This window comes from Tupaia chinensis, unplaced genomic scaffold (genome assembly GCF_000334495.1).
Source record: "Tupaia chinensis unplaced genomic scaffold, TupChi_1.0 Scaffold000231_2, whole genome shotgun sequence".
Taxonomy (NCBI): Eukaryota; Metazoa; Chordata; class Mammalia; order Scandentia; family Tupaiidae; genus Tupaia; species Tupaia belangeri.
This window is the reverse complement of record NW_006159707.1, coordinates 254,973-270,319: the sequence shown is the minus strand read 5'-3', so window position 1 is coordinate 270,319 and position 15,347 is coordinate 254,973. Positions and strand designations below refer to the sequence as shown.

The 15,347-nt window shown below is 40.2% G+C and overlaps 1 long non-coding RNA gene across 6 annotated transcripts in view; it reads right to left on the bottom strand.

The window, feature by feature from the left end:
• Positions 1-15,347, bottom strand: part of LOC114007778 (uncharacterized) — a 65,825-nt gene that overhangs the window by 46,457 nt on the left and 4,021 nt on the right. For 5 of the 6 annotated variants that reach the window (XR_003549362.1, XR_003549360.1, XR_003549363.1 and 2 more), the window contains exon 4: positions 14,837-14,993. The exons of the other annotated variant lie outside the window; for it this stretch is intronic. This is a non-coding gene — a long non-coding RNA (uncharacterized LOC114007778). The remainder of the gene's footprint in view (positions 1-14,836; positions 14,994-15,347) is intronic. 6 annotated transcript variants of the gene reach the window in all.

Genomic DNA, 15,347 nt, shown 5'->3' with positions numbered 1-15,347 from the left:
GGTGACTCCAATGCATATCCAACTTTGAGAACTAATGCATTACATGGCACAGCAGTGGCTTCGGGGAACTTGACCTAAAACCAAGGCCAGGTCCCACTCTATGTTAACAAATGTGAGTTTCCTGTTCTTTATTAACATTCTAGGTGATTCTTACAGGCACCAAAGTTTGTGAAACATTGCTATAGAACCTTACAACTTAAAGTGTACTTTCCAACCAGCCACATCACCTGGGGACTTCTTAGAAATATAGTATCTTGGGGGATCAGCAGAAGGCGTCGTGGTTACGTTGCTCAACTTTCACCTAGTCAACCGCAGTTCGAGTGCCAGACCCGAAGACTTGAAAGACACCCCAAGCACATGAGCATGTGTGCCCAGGATCTTGAAAGAAGAAAAGAAGAGAAGAGATTGTGGCATGGCCATTCCCTCTAGGGGGATGATTTCTAGCTTTCTGTCTCTCTATGTCTCTCCAGTGAGCACATGTGCCCTATCACAAAAATCTCTTAAAAAAAAAAAGTAATACAGTATTTTGGGGCCAGCAAGTAGTATGGTATTTAGGATGCTGGACTTGTACATGGCTGACCATGGTTCAAGTCCTGGATCTGTTGACTTGCTTTCTCACTTCCTCTTCTCTCCTTCTCTCTCTCTCTCTAGTGACTGCATGTGCCCTATAGCAAATTACAAAGTAATACTCATAATAATTAATAAAATTAAATAAATAATTCTTTTAAATATTTTTAGAATTATTTATTTTTTTGAATTTATTCATTCATTTATTTTAATTTGACCAGGGACAGACACAGAGAGAGAGAGAACGGAAAAGTGAGAAAGCAAGCCACCAGGTCCAGGACTCAAACTGTGGTCTGCCATGTGCAAGTATACAACACCTCAACCACCATGCCACCTGCTGGCCCTTAAATAAATAATTCTTCAAAAGAGAGAAATCCAGTGTCCCAGACACTACTCTAGATTTACTGAATCAGGAATCTGCCCTTTAACAATATGCCCCAGTGATTTTTATGTACCTTCAAGTTTGAAAAGTCTCTGCTATTGACCCATTTTTCTTATTCCCATCAGCAATGTAAGCTCATCTGGGAGAAGTTTTTAAAATATTGATGTCCAAGTCCCATTCCAAGATACTCTGATGAAATGACTGAGACCTTGTGTGGAGTCTCTTTATCAGTAATTTTTTAAGTGGTTCCTGGGTGATTATAGCATACAGGTAGGGCTGAGAACCACTGTTCTAAGATAAACAGTGTACAAATGGGGTCAGCTTAATTTCAGCTACAGCTCTGATGAGCTCTGTGGCTTTCAGTAAGTTATATGACTCCTTAGCTTTAGCTTCCTAGTCTGTAAGATGGACAAACATCCAAAATACAATTTCTAGGCCAGTCATCCAAATAGAGCTCCTTCTTGTCTCTCTCCAGAAAAGTCTGTTCTGCATGTCAAAGTTAGAAACACCTGCAGCCAAACAGAGCTTGAGGGCATTAAGAACTAAGACTCATTTTTTATTAAGTAAAACACTGGCAAAGAGGATTACATTTTCTGTCCTGGATCCTTCTTGCTTCTTCGCCTAATAAGCCCAGGTTTCTGAAGAAGAGCTGGGATAGGCTGTTTCCTTCCCTGAATCCTGCAGCTGTTTAAACACCAACTTTTCTTCCCGTTGGTAAATCAAATGGTGCTCTATGCAACAGTCAGCTTGGTTGCCATTTCAGAGGGAGGTGCTGTTCTTCCACGAACTCTGAGTCTTTTTCCTCATTAGGTGCACATAGCAATGAGGCGGACTGCAGCAGTCTAATAGGCAGGGGAAGCTCTTGGCTTTCAAGCTACTCTGTCAATAGGCATGTTGGATATGGCTGCCTTTCTGACCTAATCAGCTACCAGCAGTCTTCCCACTGAGTTCCCTTGAGGCATCAGAGCAAGCTGTATTTCACAATCTAACAGTTTAAAGAAGTTTGGATCTCAAGGAGCAGGGGGCTGAAGAAAAAGGATTGTTGGATAAAACCTGACTATGCAGAGAAGAACCTTTTTGATGGTGGTAAGTGTGTTGGCATGGTATCAGCTACTGATCTAAATGGAGGGCAGAGCCTCCGCTAGCAATGCAAGGGTGATGTTTCTGGGAATAGGTGTATTTAAATTTAAATAAAATCCTCAGGTCACTCAGCATCCAGTTATTTTACTGGAAAGCTCCCACTGGGGAACTTTTGGCAAAGCATTGCAGAAAACAGAACATTAACTTATCTGTGTGTACTTTGGTCAGCCTTCAGCCCTGGATAAACAGCAACTTCCATCTTTTTTATTTGTGTGTGTGTAAGACATTTTTTTCTATATGGCGCATGTGCTCTCTAGAAAGACAGAGAGAGACAGAGAGACAGAAAGCAAGAAATCACCTCCCAGAGTGGATGGCCATGCCACAATCCCTTCTCCTCCATTCTCCTGTCGGGATCTTGGGCAAACACGTACACGCACCTGGGTAGTCTAAGCCACCGGTCCAGGACTCGAACCATGGTTGACTACTGGAGTCCAGCGACATAGCCATTATGCCATCTGCTGGTCCCAAGCAGCAGCTTCCATCTTCAAGATGCTTTCTCCCTGGCTATATTTGATGTAGGCACAGAAGGGAACATTCCAAGTACTTTTGTATAAGTAAGGATGCTTTCAAGTGCAATTTACTGGAAACCTACACATACCAAGTTAAGTATATGGATGTACAGAATTTATGGGCTTGTATAACACAAAGACAGTGAAAATCATTAGGTTCCAGGCTTGGATCTCAATCAGGATTCTTCTTCAATTTCTGTCATTCTTTAGGCATGTCCTTCTGATCTTGTCCTCATAATAGCCAAATGGTATAGACTTCATATCTGCCTAAGTCGTACTAGAGTCTAAAGAGAGTTTCTCTTTTCTGAACCATTAAAAACAAACAAACAAACAAAAAGTCCTTAGCTTCACTGTCATCGATATAACTTAGTTTGCCTCTTCACCTTAAGCCAATCATGTCTAAGGAGAGAGCCCCATCCCCCCTGGCACCAGTCTGTGGCCTATTAAGAACATAGCCACACAGCAAGAGGTGAGCAGAGATGAGTGAGTGATGTTTTGTCTATATTTACAGCTACTCCCCTTCACCTGCATCACCACCTGAGCTCCATCTCCTGTCAGATCAGGGGCAGCATTAGATTCTCATAGAAGTCCACAGATGGGATGCTCTCATTTCAGGAAAACAAGCTCAGGGCTCTCACTTACTCTGCATAATAGTGACTTATAGAATTATTTCATTATATATAGTAATGTAATAGTAATAGATATAAAGCTCAAGATATAAAGCTCACAATACATGTAATAAGCTTGTGGCAACCTGAAAACCCTTCCCAATTCATGAAACATTTTTTTTTTCCCCATGAAACATGTCCCTGGTGCCAAAAGGGTTGGGGATCACCAGTTCTAGGGGAATGACATTACACTAGTTAACCTGAGAATAGAGTCAATTCCACCCAAACCACATAGCCACAGCCTCCAAAGAAAAATGGATATTGAGGAAGATGCCAAAGTTTCCCTATGTAGCTACTTCTTTTTTCCTGTACCTTAATAGATTTTATTTTTCCAATTAGAAAGAGAGCTTGAGCATCTACAAGCTAAGTAAAACCAGTTCAATATTGGCTTTGTCAACTCCTTGGAATCTCTTCTCAAAGTAAGACACGTGGAAATGCAGACGAATTCCAGAGAATTTTCTCATGCTGATATGAAGAACTATATTAAAGGGTCAGAGTCTTGATCTTCTGGCCACTGGACGTCTTCTGATAGAGGGTACGTGTGCATATGTGAAAGTGGAGGCTTCTTGGATTTCTTTCTTTTCTATTTTAGTTCACAATCTTTCTTTTCATCTCAATTCTTCTTATTTTTGATGGCTTGAAAGTTCATATATGTGACTAGACATTCAGGTTTTGACCTGCTCTCCTTCAACCACCTTTTATTCTATCCAACCTCACTCACACATATAGATGCTCAGACTCTGAAATATATATACTTCAAATATATATTTTAAACAACTCCATCTTAGACTACAACTTAATAAAAAGAGTCTTCAAAAAGTCATCAAAATGCATGTTATAAAAAAAACTACGCTTAAATTTCAAAGATTTTTCATACTAAAATAAACTTGTACTTAAATTCCATTTTGGGTGAACTTTTTGAAGTCCCCTCATACTCTTACTCAATCATTTCAGGACCCTCAATACAATAATTCTTCCATCTTTAATAACCCTGCAGTCTACTGGCCACATCACCTTTCCATATTCATCGATCTCCTCTCTTCTCTTGCCTCCATAACTAGATTAAATTTCACGACCCATTTTTTGTAATTTCTGCCTTAAAAATATCTTAAATTTCTTGCCTCTCACTTCTTTCATCTTGTTCAGATGGTTAGCTAAACATTGCGGATGAAAAATCAAACCTACTTTCTTTCTCTATGGCCTCACTGCCGGTGTTCAAAACCATCAGTGCCCTATCCCACCACATTGCAAAATCTAAAGACACCTAGGTTTTCATCTAACTTTGCATTTCGGGGAAATTTGACAGTCTGCCTCCTCCTCCTTTCTTCTCTGAGCTGCTGTGATACCACATCCTTCTGGTTTTTCTCCAATCTCATTGGCTGTCTCTTTTCAGATTCCTTTACACACTCCCACTCCTTTCCTTGACTTTTAAATGTTGGAGCTCCACGGAACCCTGTTTAGATGTTCCTGTCATTTCTAAACCACATTCTCTTCTACCTTCCTCTCTCCAGTTCAGACTTGAAAGTTGAATTCCAGACAATGCATGCTTAATTGTTCATATTGGGGGTCATCCCACTTGTTCTATACAGGGCCACATGTTGAATATTATAGGCTTGGGGCTGACAGATGGCATGGTAGTTAAGCTGTTGGACTCTCACATTGCCAACCATGGTTTGAGTCGGACCTAGTGGCTTGCTTTCTCACTTTCCCTTTCTCTCTCTCTTTTTGCCTCTCTCTGGTCAAATTAAGAAAATAACAATAACAAAAAAATTTAAATAAGTAACTCTAAATAAATAAATATTTTAGGTGTGTGGCTCATATGATCTCTGTCACAACTACCCTGCTCTGTTGTTGCAGCACGAAATCAGCTATCGACAGTACCTAAATGAATAGATGTGGCTGTATTCCCCAAAAAACTTTATTGCCAAATAGGTGGTGAGTACGATTGGTTGAAGAGGTATAGTTTGTTCATACCTGATCTCTATGATACTCATCCTTGAACTTCTCACAGGTAGTTTGATATTCAGCAGATTGAAAAAAGTCCTCCCTGTGATGATAAATTCTGTGTTGACTTGGCTAGGCCACGGCACCCAGATATTGGGTCAAACATTACTACAGATGTTTCTCTGAGTTTATCTTTTAGATCATATTAAAGCTTAAATCAATAGACTGTATAAATCAGATTACCCTCCATAATATGGGTGGGCCCTATTCAATCAGTTGAAGACTTTAATAAAAAAAAAAAAAAAAGACTGACCTTCCTGGAGGAGGAGGGAATTCAGTCAGCAGTACATCTTTGCAACATTTCCCTGGGTCTTTGGACTGCCAGGGGAAATCCACCCTGCAGATTTTGGAGTTGTCAGCATCCAGTCTTATAAGCCAATTCTTTAAAATAAAGTGTGCTCTAACTCCCTCTCTCTCCCCTGTTCTCTCCACACTCACGCACATGGAGAGACTGTTCTGCTTCTCTGAAGAACCCTGACTTCAGGGTACTTCACGGTACATAAAAAAGTTCATGCAAGAATAGAATGAAGGTATGAGTTTAATTTGATGCAAAAAATTTTGAAATCCATGCATAGTTTTCCTTTTTAAAAATTATAATAGAGTGTATGTATATGCTTGAGGGAAGAAAAGAGAGCGAGATGAGCACCCTTTCCTCCAGCCTGTCAGATCCTGGGAACTCCCACAGATGCCCTGTGTGTTTTACACTGATCAGACCTTACTTTCCTCATCTATTAAACAGGAATAATAAATGAAAAACCTCATAGGATTATTAATAAAACTAAAATGAATATGTTTAAGAATACTTAATACATAAGCCTATGTTATTATTTTTTTTTTAGTATTAATAAATAACAGTGCAGACATAGCCTCCCCCATTGTCCCAGTCTGAGTTTGCACTCTCTCTCTCTCTCTCCCTGTAGAACATTCTCTACCTTCTCCTACTCTCTCCTGACAGATGCTCTTCCTGCTAATAAATCCTGCCTGTGATATCACAATTCATTGTAGCAGCTGGCTCAGAGTCGAGACATCAACACATGAATCAGACAGGATGAGAGGAGGAGGAGGCTGAAGAGAGAGGCTCCAACTACCTTGGTGACAAGGAACAGAGAGGAGAAATAAGGAGGGATTTTAATAGGATTGGGGGATTGCTTTTCTGCCAAGTGGGATGGGCTTACACATCTCCCTGTGTTTGCCACCCACTTGAGGTTAGGCAAATTGCTTCTAGGAGGAGAAGCCAATTGGGAATTTGGCAAGTAGAAAAATCACAAATGTGATCTACCATCTGATGTCCAGGCTGCTGAAGGAAAGAAAGAGAGAAGGAGAATGAAACAAACAAAAATAATAAAAAAGGGAATCCCATTGTTTTTCCTGATGGGTTTGTCATGCACATATTTCTAGCATAGTAGGAAGCAGGCTTCCAAAAATCATACAATATGGAATGAGTTCCATAAAATTTGATGTTTGTGAGGGAAAACTCAATTTCACACTGCGACATTCAGGGCCATTGAAAATATGGTCCTTGCTGAATTTCCCCTCTCAATCTCCCGCCACCTCAATCCCACATGTACATAGAAAGATGTAGGAGCAGAAAAAATTCATGGAATATTTACTAAGTGCCAGGGTCCAGACCTGCGTTCTTTCATTTGGTCTTCTTAACAGCCTTGGAGTAGGTCCCATTACTACTTATTTTATTTTATTTTTATTTATTTATTTAGAGGTTTTTGCTATAGGATGTGTGTGCTCGCCAGAAAGAGAGAGACAGAGAGACAGAAAGCGAGAAATCACCCCGCAGGGGATGGCCATGCCGCAATCCCTTCTCCTCCATTCTTCTCTTGGGATCTTGGACATGCCTGGTATGAGTTTAAGTCACCAGATCCGGGACACAAACCACAGTTGACTACATGGGAATTCAGCGATGTAGCCATTATGCCAACTGCTGGTCCCCCTACTCTTGTCTTCTAGACAATATAACCAAAGGTTATCAATATTAAAATATTTTCTAGAATCAGATTTAGCATAAAGCTGAGTCAGGTTGGTAACAGAAACCATGATGGCAATTACTCATGGACCTGTTTTTAAACAATGAGTTCTGTTTGAACATATGTAGGCATTGCATATGTAAGTCAGGCTCTGTTATAGACACTGAGGCTATACCGATGAGCAGCACAGACTTAGAGAGATTTTACAGCTCTTCAAGAGCAAACCAGGAACAAGCAGCAGAACCAGAATCCCCAGCCTCATCCTCAGCATTCAATTTTATTTTCCTATTACACTCAGCTGCTTCCCAATTCACAAGTCTTTATATTCAAAGAGGCTATTAACCTACCACATTACTACCACCTGGGGCCTGCAAAGCAAAGCAAATGGAGTTAGCATCTTTATAAATAAGAATTGCCAGAGTCAGAACTTCTTAGTCTAAGGGAAATGCCATCTCTTATCTCCCAAACAGAAGATAAATGATATTGCCCCTCTAAAGAGAGTTGAAGCAGTGGTTCTGAGTCTGTGAGCCTGGCTAGAGGGCTTCCCTCCTTCTACCCTCATTTGTAAATTGAGGAGCATGGATCAGCTGGTCCCACAATCCTTTCAACCTTTATGGGAAAAAATCTATTTACCAGTAGTTCCCCCAAAATTAATAGTTCAAAATTTTTGATAACAAAGAATTCAATGAAAAGAAATTAGGGAGACAATATTTGACTAATTGAAGCACATTTTTTTTAACTCCTCTTATTCTGCCAGTCTTAATGGTAGATTGCACCTTCCACTCTAATTAGTGACAAGGTTCTCCTAGAGGCTTTAGAAATACGAGGGGTGTGGAAAAGATTATGGAAAAATAAAACTAAAGTGTGAATTTATTTTGATGCAAAAGATTCAAAATTCATCTATAATTTTTTCATAATCACATTTTCCACTAACTTGACATACTTTGTAGAGAAGCTCGAACTTTATCAGGAGAGAATACAAATGAGTAATCTTGTTGGTGCATTCTTGGGGCTCCATCCAAGAGATGAAAAACTAGGAAAGTCATTCTTAAAGTTCTCTTCTCTAAAATCTGGGTACAGGATGGTAGTGAAAAGGTTGAATTCAGAAACTAGACAAGAAAGATCTGGGTTAACTCTCATCCTTTAATTTCTCTTAAACTGTTTTTGCTTATGTTTTTGTTGTGTTCTTTTCCCTCTGAAAAATGGGAGTAATTATTGTAGTTTGGTCCTAGGAAGTGAGCAAATGAGTTGATTGTAAAGTTCAGCACATACCAGAAAGGCGGTGAGATGCTCAAAAGGTCAAGAGTCAAGCCTACTGGACCAAAAATGTGCCCCAGCTCCTTGGAATATAATCACGCTGGCTTAGGTAGTAGGAGCTCAAGGGCATTATTACTTGTAACTAGTGTCAGTTAGCACTTTCCTCCTAGAGACAGAGAGAGAAACAGGGAATTTGGGGAAAGTGTGCTTGGTTGGAGAGCCAGTCAGGTGGTGAGTATTGAGCAAACCATCAGTTTCTACAAGAATGGTTGGTAATGGCCTCCTTCTCCCCACCCTTTTGGTCAGCCCTTTACTTTGATGAGGACTGGGTTGTTTTTTGTTTTGTTTTGTTTTTGAGATATTTTTGCAATAGAGCACCTGTGCTGGTCAGAGAGAGACAGGGATAGAAAGCAAGAAATCGTCCTACTACCCGGGGGGGATGACCACATCTCAATCCTGTCTTCTCCATTCTCCTCTCAGGATTTTGGGCATGCATGCACATGCACCTGGCATGAGATTTAGGCTGCCAAGTCTGGGATGTGAACCGTGGTCAACTATGTGGGAGTCTAGCAACATAACCATTAGGCCATCTGCTGGTCCCAGGACTGGGTTGTTTATGTAGAAAAATCTTGGCCCTATAAGACATGCTTGCTCCTTTAAGGGGGCTGATATGAGGACATTCCAGAGAGCCTGATTTGAAAAATCTTGGCCCTATGCTATAAGACATGCTTGCTCCTTTCAGAGGGCTGATATGAGGACATTCCAGAGAGCCTGATACTTAAGAATTGAGCAGCATAATGGTCTTTTCCACCAACCCCACTCACATACCCTTGCATAGATGCCTTGTGTACTTACAAGTTCATAGTTCTAGTGGAGATCTGAAACTTGGAGGAAATGAGAGAGACTTTGAAGAATCAGTCACGTCTCTATTGCTGAGTGAAGTAAGCCAGGCTATGAAAGAAAGATATTGTATGTATCCACTCAATATATACTGACTACCCGCACTCTATGGTAGAGAGCGAAATATTGGAGGACATAAAAGCAGTGAAAGTACTTAACGAGAATAAGACAGTGTGGAATGGGGGGGGGGGGGGGAGAGGATAGAGAAAGATAGCAAGAGAACAATAGAGAGGCAGGACGTTAGTGGGAAACAGATATGGCTTATTACCTGTTGATGATGACGTGTATAGTATTCTCAATTAGATTGGTCTGAGAAGCATTTCATGATGGGTAAAGTCTTTTTACAAGCAAAATGAGAAATAGTGATTGACTGTTTAAAAAAATAATTGGAATAATACTAATAATGATTGGGAAAAACAATGAAAAGATATTGAATGATGAAGTGGGAGATTAATGTCTTTGTATTGACTGACATGCATGACATTCCCTTTTGAAAAAGCAATGTAATACACTGGAATGTTATATGCAATCCAATGTAATATAAACAAGATTATGCTGATAATAAATAAATAAACAAATAAATAAAAATAATTTGATCATAGATTCAAAAAAAAAGAACCAGTGATGTCACTTATTTATTTCCCGCCAAGCACTGAGGAAGAGTATTTAGCAAACATATTTCCTGAAGGCCATTCTCCTTGTAAGAAGCCCCTTCAGTGATTTAATTAAGCCTACATAAATGCTAAATGGGATTCAACCAGAATGGGATTTGCTGATTTGTATGTGTTGAAATAAATTCCTTGTTCTGTTCTAATTGAATAGATTGAACACAGACTGTATTTGTTCTTATCCCGCAGCCACTTTTACAGGAGCGATAAATTGGAAATGTTATCTGGCTTGATATGCCAGTTTTTCTGAGAAAATCACTCTGCCAGTGGTAAGGGAATGGAAAAGCTAAAAATATCTTTGTTTCCAAAGTCATATGTCACAAACCAAGGAGACTCCAAACACGCATAGGCAGAAGGTATGGCCACTGCTGGCAAGGATATGGCAAAATGAGTAGCTCACATATGGCTGGTAATATTGAAAATTAATATAATTTTGTTTAAAAAGCAATTTGGAGGTGTTAAAAGAGAGACTAGAGACTACTACCATGTTTCATGGATCCATATAGATATCCCACATCCGTTAAGGAGGTAACTACAACTTTGAAACGATCTACAATCTGCAACAATATCCAAATAGAAAATGATTACGTCAACTATGATACCCTCTCAATAAAACATTAAGTCACATTTACCATGAAGGTTACAAAGATTTTGTGGAAGAATATTTGAAGTATCATATTAAGTTAAAAAGTAAAACTAAATACACATATATACCACAATTGCAAGTCAACTTTTGGTATAATAATTGTAACAAATATGTCATACTCATATAAGATGTTAATAATAGGGGAAATGGTGAGCTGAGGGTGGGGAGTGGGGGTGGAGTGTATATATGGAACTTTATACCAATCTGTTAAGTTTTTCTGTCAATCTAAAACTGTACTAAAAATGAATTCTATTAAGTTTTTTCAAAAACTTGCCACGGCTTCCTAGGTAAATCATACCCTATTCCCAATAGGAAATGCCATTGGTAGAGAGGAACAATGTTACCTTGGAAATGCAACTTCCCTTCAAATTCATTAGTATTTCATCTCAGAGGTTCGACTGAGAGATTTAATCATCCACTTGTGTCTTTTTTCCCGTAAAGACAGAGCTGTAATACTTGTCCTCCTGATCAGTTTAGCAGTCTACTTTGCAGGGTGACTTTGGAGTTGTGTGGTTACACCTATATTTCTGGGATCCTGAGTTCAATCTCTGCTCTACAACTTGATAAGTGTGAGTCTGACTAACTGATATGGGGGAATGTTAGTATTTCCCTCAAAGATTATTGTAGGGTAAATAAACTAATCCCTGGTTTCTAGAGGGTGTTCCATAAATGTAAGCTGTTATTTTATTATTAATGTAAGTCTGACCCCATGCTCACTTCAAATAGGGGAAAGATGAAAGATTCCAACTCAAATTATTTTTGGACTGTCAAAGTACATAAAAGAAAAGCTAAGATAGGATGCTTGGAAGCTGTGGAAACACTGCCCAGAGGAGAAAAAAAGGAGAGAAAAGGAGGTCAAAATGGTTTGAAATCTCTCTGCCCTTTATCTGGGTGCCCAATATAGCTCACCCTAAATCCCTTTAATAATCCCTTTCTGTAAACTTGACCCTAACCTTGTGCTCTCCTGAGCTGAAAATAGCAAAGAACCTCTAAGGTTCTCGGTGACCTCTGACCTAGGCCCCCCACCTCCTGACCCTGAATCAGGAAGGATCAAGGACCCTTACACAGTGCTTATTTTCTGTGCTCTCTCTTGGTGTTTATATTTTGCTCCACATGCCTGGGGCCCATCACAGGGAAAGGAACATGTTCAGAAAATAAACAACCTTGCCATCTTATGCTTTGCCTGCTAGAAGCTGTTAATATAATCTGATTTCTTCACTTTTGGAAGCTTAAAGCACAGAAATTACTTTCCCTCAAGTCTTAATATCATAGGACCCCAAAGAATTTTATTGGTACCATGGTCCCCTCTGCAGATGTGTTGTCACATAGTTTCTTCTCCCATGTTTGAGACTTGTGTCTGCTATCAAGATCCCCAGAGCATCTTTAGCAGCCCCGATACATTGTTGCCTCAGGCTGTGCTTCCTAAAGACATGTTGCTCTTGCTCCATTTTCTTTTCTCTCTTGTCCCTGCTAGGCTGCTTTTGTATCCAAGTCCTGGTCATTTTCATCATATCTTGCCTGAATGAAGGAAAAGAGCTGATCTTTCCAGGCCTTGTTATTCCTCTTGCATTGCCCACATTTATTGCTCAATAAACAGTAAAATTCCCTTTGTAACTCCCCATTCTTCTCCTACATTCTCCTTTCACTATTGAATTTAAAACTCATACATTAGGCATATGCTTTATGATATTTGTGTCACCTCCCAAAATTGTAGTGAAAAAGAAAGAAAGGGAAAAAAAAGAAAAGAAAGGAAAAGCGTCTGTTCAAATTGACATTTCCATCTCAGCTCACTCATTCGAGAGTGACAGGCTATAATTTTCTAACAGGTTCACATCCAAATGCATAGGTTAGTGCTGACATCATGTGATTTTTCTACCATTGCCTTCTCTAGCTCACGCGTGCTATACAGGAGGCCACACTGAGGTCAGCACATATTGCAATGAAAAACAAGGAAAAAAATCTCTTGACTTCCCTAAGCTTCTTAATGCACCAAACACAATGATATACTGAGGTCTATTTAGCAGAGCAGGTGGGTGGGTCAGACCAGACATTGGAATGCCACATTGGTTGAGGAGAGCTGGCGTTCCTCTTCTGTATACTCATTCGGGTGCAAGCAAACACACTTAACCTTTGATGCTATAAGTAAACAGACTTTGTAGCCAGGGAAACCGGGATCAGCTCCTGGCTCCAAAGACAGAAGGCTGCCAGCTATCCAAGGTGAGAGAAGAAACCACTGGAAACATAGCTCTGTCCTCTTCCAACAGGATTTTCCTATCCTGTTAGGAGCCATCTCCCTTCAAACCAACATTCACTTGCTAGTAAACTGTCTGGCCAATAAGGGACCAAACTTACTTTACTCTTTTCCTTTTCCTTCACTTCTATTGCTTCTTCTATCCCTCCTGCTTCTATCTGGATTCAGTTCTCTTCTTCCTGGTTATAGCCTGCAGAGATTCTCTCAGCAAGAATTTCTCTTTGGTGGTGAATCCTCTAGGTATTTACACAGTCTTAATATAATTTATTTTATAGTTTTTTGCCTCTGAGCACACTTTTGGCAGGAGTCAGCCATAGGAGTTGTGGGTGTGCCTGTGTTTGGGAGGATTCCAACTGTCTGGTTTCAAGATTGACTCGACCAGAGGTCTCCCAATTCCTGGCTGGCTTTTACCTTTATTTCATGGGTTGGAGTTTCCACCCTGTGTGAAGAGTTAGAACTCAGGCTCATCATCTATGCTCAATGCAGGTCTAAGGTTCTAATATTTTGTAAGTAACTATGATAATCAGAGACCCTAGTAGACTACAACCCAGTGGGAAGAAAATTGAATCCAGAAGGAAGGAGGAGGATGAAAGAAGCAACAGGAAGTCTAAACAAAAGTGAAAGGAAAGGAAAATTCACTTCTAGGCTTTGCCCTGGGGCTGGAAGGCATTTTCCCTCCCTATCTATAGACTTAGTATATCTTTACTGGTGTATTAGTTTATTTAGGAATCCCTCTTCCTACTGTTTATGGCCCTTTGGGGCCACAGCTTCATCTATAGCCTGTCTCTGAGAGCGTCAGCTCCTGCTCTGCATTGAACTGCAAGGTTTCAATGTCTCTGGATTACCTGAGGGTCACACTTTCTTGGTTGGACCTTAGTTTGTATTTTACCTAAAATTATTGTATGTAGTAATTTTTATACTTTAGAACGTGGAGATTTAGCACAAAGCTTTATTTTACCTTGCTGACCAGGAGTCTTGCACTCATTTTCTGCTCTTGTATCCTGCAGCTTTCTTTCTTTTGATCTCTCTCTCTCTCTCTCTCTATTTCTTTCTTTCTCTTTCTTTTAACTTGTTACAGAGCACATGTGCTCACCAGAGATAAGAAGAGAGAAGGAAAAGTGAGAAAGTACCCCCTTGGGAGATAATCACACTGCTCTCTCTCCTCCTTCATTCTTCTCTTGGGATTTTGGGTGCACACACACATGCCCAGCATGTTTTTTAAGCTGCTGGGTCCAGGGATTGACCTGCACAGCCATGTGGGATCTAGTTGTCTTAACCACTGAGTCACCAACAGGTCTCTTGCAGCTTCCTTTTATCACTTTGAAGCTCGTGACAACATCCTGGTATATAACTGTAGCCATCTACAGACGCTCTTGCCAATCAGTACTCCAACCAGTCACGAACTTCCAACCCATACTGCATGGAAATTATGAAATCGGAGATCCAAGGGACATGTGGGGCAATGCTTGTTTGGAGAACCAAGATCTTAATGAGCACATCATTGAGCTCTGTCTGACCTTTACCAGGCCTCTTTCTGGGTCTGTAGGCAGCTACACAAAAGTGGCAGGAAAGAAAGCAGGGTGAGAAGGTTGCACATGGAGTGAATGTCCAGTGTGTGCGGGCTGACCATGGCCAATAAGCATTGTCTGCCTGTTGGCGTGCACAGTTCACTGTTTTCTGTGCACTCTGATGCCTCTCCTACTTTAAAAATGAGAATTTGGGTTTGTCATCATTATTTTTGGCGACCAAACAAGTGAGTCAGTTCTCATGGTCCAGAGAGAGAAGAAAACAATAATCAGATATTGGATGTAGAGATTAATAAATATCTTAGCAATCAAGAAAAGACTTGGTTAGAGATGGTTTACCAGCCAGTGGGATAAAGTTACTGCCTTTTTCTCCTGCAAAAATGGTCTGGTCCACTTGAATGTTCAGTAAATATTGCTCCAATAGGACTTTCTGGTTCAGGTGATTTTTATAAGATAAGCATCCTCCCAAAGCCAGAGTGGGCGAGGATAGAGGCTTCTGAAAGGAGAAGAGAACTTGGTGAATAAAATATGCCTCATGTCTCTGAGAATATTCTGTCCATAGTAAAGGGTCAAACAAAACAGTCAAGTACTTTTCTCTTCCGCAGCCTATAGTATCCATGATTCTTGGAAGAGAAAGATTTTTCTACTAAATATTAGCTTTTTTGTATTTCTCCTAAGTGTCTCCCATTGTGGGGAAAACCTCACATTTATTGAGTGTTTAATCTCTTCTAAGCAGGAGTTTTATCCATTCTTGAAACATCTGACAGATTTTTTTTTCCTATAGGGTGTGTGCATTCACTGGAGAGAGACAGAGATGGAGGAGCAGGGTAAGAAATCACTCCCCAGGGGA